Source organism: Gouania willdenowi, chromosome 15 (genome assembly GCF_900634775.1).
Source record: "Gouania willdenowi chromosome 15, fGouWil2.1, whole genome shotgun sequence".
Taxonomy (NCBI): domain Eukaryota; kingdom Metazoa; phylum Chordata; class Actinopteri; order Blenniiformes; family Gobiesocidae; genus Gouania; species Gouania willdenowi.
The window spans coordinates 32,012,247-32,017,718 of NC_041058.1; the positions used below are offsets into that span (position 1 = coordinate 32,012,247).

The 5,472-nt window shown below is 47.4% G+C and overlaps 1 long non-coding RNA gene across 2 annotated transcripts; it reads right to left on the minus strand.

Moving 5' to 3' along the window:
- Nucleotides 1–2,471: 2,471 nt before the first annotated feature.
- On the minus strand, nucleotides 2,472–3,274 carry LOC114476535 (uncharacterized). Of its 2 annotated transcripts, XR_003675602.1 has the most exons (5): nucleotides 3,140–3,274; nucleotides 3,016–3,071; nucleotides 2,877–2,941; nucleotides 2,709–2,803; nucleotides 2,472–2,631 (listed from the first exon to the last, which is right to left on the minus strand). It is a non-coding gene; the product is annotated as an uncharacterized LOC114476535 (long non-coding RNA). The 2 variants fall into 2 exon arrangements; XR_003675601.1 differs by lacking the exon at nucleotides 2,472–2,631 and having other exon boundaries at nucleotides 2,730–2,941.
- Between the last annotated feature and the right edge of the window lie 2,198 nt (nucleotides 3,275–5,472).

A 5,472-nucleotide genomic window follows, 5' to 3' on the forward strand; every position in this document is an offset into this window, starting at 1 on the left:
TATCCTATCCGGCATGGAGAGCGAAACAGTCTGAGAGTGTGTATAAGCCAACGTGGTCAGATCCTCGGTGACACCAACCGGCAAACTCACAATCTGCGCCTCGCTAAGACTACCAAGCGTGGTCCTCGGATACAGAACAATGGCCTGGGTTCCCACATTAACCACAGGGACATACGCGGTCCCTCGAACCACTCTCACCAGACATGATGAAACAAGCAGGCCAGCGGGTACCCCCGTCTCTGGTGGTTCTAACAAGGCGTTTCCTTCCGCAAACTCCCCAGAACAAGTGCTAGCCACTAATCTCATGGTACCCCCAGGCACGTGCACTGCTCGTCTCCCTCGGACCTTCACTGTGCTAATCGCCAAATCCTTTTCCGGACACCCCTGGTGGCATTTTTGTAGCGCGATGATGACTGGCTGGGGGGCCTCGAACACAGCCGGTGAGTCAAACAGAGAAGCCCCTAGTGCACTGAACAGCTCAGCATAACACCGTCGAATGACATTCATCCCCAAGATACCAGGAACGGACGAACCCGCACCAGGGGGGTCACCTACCACAAGAATCCCGCAGCGCAGAATGACCTTGTCACACAATTCCACATCCAGTTCCAGATAGCCAACATAGGGGATGGCTAATCCATTTGCCGCCTTAAGCTGCAGCCAATTACAGGAACGAAGGCGATCCTGACCCCACTGCGCAAACTGCTCCATGAACAGACTCTCTGTGATGGTAGAAACCATGGAACCAGTATCCACCAAGCACGAGACCGAAACCCCCCCAATTGAAACATCTATATTTGGACACGGCGCAATCAGTCCACCAGCGGTATCCAACTGTGAGCCTAATGGCTCCCCACCTGAGCTGGGGCTCAACAGCTCAGTGGGCTCTAGTTTTCCGACTGCCAGTTGGAGTGAGTTGGCCCAGCATTTCTGGACCCCTGGCCATCATGCCTACTTGGTCGCGGCTGGTTGTAAACCCGGGGACCCATACAGTTCCTGGCATAATGTCCTGGTTGCTGGCACCTACGACAAATGATTGGGGGTGGGTCTACGCCCTCTCCTTGCGGACGAGGGGCCTGTAAAGACACAACAGCTTGAGCGAGTTTATTTAACTGCTCCTGTTGCTACTTCAAAATGTCCATAATCTCTCTTAAACTAGGCCCAGATGGCTCCACCTGGGGGTCAGACTGAACACGACCTCGCACACCACACTGGAGGCCCAAGGCCGAAGGAATAGAATAGCTGCGGCCCCTAGCCCCACCTGGCAAGCCCTCGCGCTCCCACCTGATCGCCTCAGCACGAAGCTCCATCAAGGTGATGGTTGGTTGCCTACGAACAAGTTGTTTAAGCTCGCGGCGCAGGGCACCGTCAAGAACGTATTCTGTAAACTGGTCTCGCAGCAACACTTCTGCATTAGGCATCCCGTCTGGTGCCTGCTGCTTAACCCGTGTCATCAACGTCATTAAAGCTAATGAGAATTCTTGCAGGCTCTCACCCTCCATTTGATGTCGGGCAAAGAAGTCCTGCTGTAAAGTAATGTAGGACTGATGGCAACCATAGAGCTCCTCTAAAATTGAAATGATCTTCACAGGGTCCCTACGCTCAGCAACGGACCGAAACTTAATTTCCCGTTTGGCCTCTCCTTCCAAATGGTCAAAGATGAATAACGCGCGGTCAGCAGCAGTCAGATGTCGAGCACGCATACATGCCTCTACCTCCTCAACCCACTCAGCGATCCCCAGCCCCGACCTTCCACTAAAAATAGGGCACCTGCGGTCCCGGGGTACAACCACTAACCGCTCTGTTACAGCGGGGGTGGGGGACGGTGGATTAGTGGGTGGACCCGAAACCCGAGAGGTACCTTCACCGGGGTCCAACGAACCAGTGCGCCCCTGACGGAGCTGCTCGTTGTCTGCCTGAAGCTGTGACACCAGATCTTTTAGCCGCTGCATCTCCTCTTCCATGTCGGCTGCGGGAAACTGTCGAAAGGCTCCAAAAAGAGAAAATTTAAGTTTTAACACCACCCCTGCTGTTCTTTTTTTTTTTTTTTTTTTTTTTTGAAACAAAAAAATAAAAAAATGTCTCTGCCCCTTTTATTTCGTGGTGTCCTGTCGATAGAACGCCAAATGTGGCAAAATAAGCGGGATCTTTAAGTTATGAAGTGACAACGCCACCTAGGGTAAACCTAGGACCTTGCATAAAGGCAGACAGGCTCGTTTTACCTTCAATCATGGGGCAGAGACAGAACCTTTAATTATAACAAGCAAAGTTCTTTATTTCACAGCATTTCTTTAAAAGAGTACTCATTTCGTGTCCATTAGTACAGAAGAATCAAACAAAACAAATCCAAACAAAGCACACACATGCGAAGCAACAAAAAAAACCCAAAATGCAAAATAAATCAAATACCAATCATGCACAACTTATATGTACAATACTTATACAGTGGCAGAACCTTAAAGACGGGTTGGTAACAAAATGTATAGCGAAACTCCCAAGTCCAGCTTGGGAGGGTTACTGTATTTTAAAGTATCGAGAACAGCAAAGGTGGGAGGAGTTGCACCACGGTGCGATGAATGGTGTGGGCCAAGACTTATTCCCAGCAGACGCGGGAGGTGCAGTTTGGTCCCGCTGTGAGATCAAAGCACCACATTAGGAGACAGAGGGATTATAATTTTAAAGGAGCCAGGCAGAAACCAGCAGCTTACCGGTCAGAAGAAACACCGGTCCAAAGACCCCAACAGAGGCGCTCTCCCGGCCTCCGCAGAAAGTGTGCGCAAGGTGCGCCTACCAAAGCACCACACTGCATAAAAAGGAAGGCATTAGGACGGACTAGGCACAGCCAGCTGGGCCAAAAGGCGAGGCATGCCGCTTACTCAAACATCCCACTCTGATGACTCAAACAAACCGCTGTCGATGACCAATGCGCACTGCGATGGCACTAGGGAAGAAAGAAAAACCCGTGAGTGCCCGGTGCGCACAGCAGCAGAAAGAGCAACTCTGCATAAAACTCACCCAAGAGTAGCAATCAATGAGGCCAAAGCAGCCAGCCGTCAGCCTACACCAGAGCCCTGGAGGGAAAGCACTTTTGAGCGCAAAGTGACAGCCAATGGTGCGTAAAAGGCAGCAGATAACATACCAACGAGGAGGAACGGTGGTGATTGACGCAGGGTGACCACAGCGTGTTAAGCCACCGCGATACTACCAGAGGTACAACTCCACAGACTCACGGAGGAGGAGAGATCCGCGCACAGGAGCGACCAAGGAATCTGAGCCACAGCAGACCTGAACCTAAATCCATTCGGTGCCCGCCCTGTAATCAGCAGACAACCCAGGTGCGCAGGGAGGAGCGCTACAAGAAGCAGGTAGGAGGAGGGTGGAAGCATTCCACCCTGTCACATTTGGTTAGGTCAAGCCCGCTAATGGAGAAATAACCCGGATAAGTAAATCCAGCTTCGTAGCATTGGCCACTGGTCTAGGCTACTACTACTGGTGGGGTGCGGTTGGGGCGGTGGCGAGGAGGGCTGTTGATGGTCACAATTATGCAATAAAATGAATTAATTTATTTAATTGCAGTAACAAAAATGATTGCACTTCATGTCGTGTTGACCTTCGACAGCATGTGCAGACAAAGTAAAAAAAAAAAAAAAAAGGATTGTGATTTCAACCTATAGAGGGCAGTCACTCTTACATTTTTCCAAAGAAATGCACTCGATTAAAACACTTTGACTAAAATGTCAAGAGTTGGACAAGAATCAATCAACAGCACTTCTTCCTAAGAAATACATTTGTTTTCAGCAGAAAAAAGTGGTTTGGGGGTTTAGTTACTGTTTAAAGGTGCAATCAGCAATGTTGGAAAGCTAGCATGATTTGAACTAGCAAGACCTCCTCTAATCTCCTTTAAACAAGCTGCTACACCAAGAAAGTTGAAGGCAGGAACAGCTCTGAATGCATTTTAATTCATTAATATTACTGCAAATCCTTGTGAAAATAAAGGTTTAGAGAAGATCAAGATTATTCTCTTTATAAAAGAAAAATAAAAAACGTAGGAACTTCAGTTGATGTAAGAACAACAATGGTAAACAGCATTAGAAAATGTGTGTGATCAGAATCTGATACTACAAACCCTTGTTACTCCCTGTGAGTAAGTGATATATTCCAAACCTCAAACTAATGACGGCATGAATGAGCTGCTCTGGTAACTTTTTGCACCCATGTGATCATTTGTATTTTGGTGTTTAATATCCTGGGGGATATAGAAATGCCTTGCTTGTTGTCACTGTGAGTAATAATAGAGTATGATGACTGCAGTAATCCCACACACTACCACCCAAAGGTACAACAGGGAAGGAAATGATTGATAGAATCTACATGTAGCCTCATGCAGCTCAGTGATGAGTGGAGCCAATGATAACTCACCGTGAGTCAGGTTCAAGGTAATTAATATCAACGCAGACACACACGTGCACAGACAGACGCGCACACAGAACAAAGACAGAAGCAGTGCTCAGCGGTGAAAGAAATGAAGATAGATGGAGGGATTGTGAGGAGAGGGAGGGTTGTTGTGGGTGAAGTTCTGTAGTTGGTGTTGCTATGGCCCTGCCCTCCCTGCTCACTGAGCCATTTCCTGTTTTTGACCTGAAATCTTTATTTAGAGCCATCCCTCCTCGCTGCTCGACATTCATGAGCAACTCAGAGTTCAGAGAGATGAACGCAGGACTAAAATCAGATCTCCATTCAGTGCGGGAGCTACATTATCACACACACACACACACACACACACACTGGATCATAGCGTGCCTGAGCTTCATTATCTAGTACTTTTCACTTTTCATAGGCTGTGAAGTCTGCACTCATTAGGCAGGAATACTGACTCACGTTAGCCTGACACAGTCAGAAATGTGTCACTCGCAGTCTTGTTCAGTTTTTAACTAACGTGACACCTGGTCATTCATATTTAATAGCATTATCCTGATCAGGATGGCAGGCTGCTAGAGTCTAACCCAGGGTGGAAGGCAGGGCAGTCATCACAAGCTAACACAGAGAGAAAAACATACAATGTGACAACCAAATGAAAAACAAAACTTAAACAAACACGTTACCAAAGTGAAAGTAATTGTAAAGAGAAACTTAAATCAGTAGTTGAATCTACCACTGCTGATCCCTGTCCTACTGGAGAGCATAATTCAACCAGGTAAATAAAAACTAGAACTGGGACTTTATCACATTAATAACTTTTTTGTTCACTCTAAACAGCATGGAACCTTTCTATTGCATGAGTTCCCGGTATAACCATGATACTGATGCACATACCACCACAATACAAGAAACAGAAAAACCTGAGGACAAGTCGTTCCTATGTTTTATGGGTGTTAAATTTAGTTAAACAAAAAAACAAAAACACTGGATGGAAAACAAAATCCCAGTTGAGAGCAAATGATGCAAGAAAGAGTTTGCAGATCACCGGCGCTC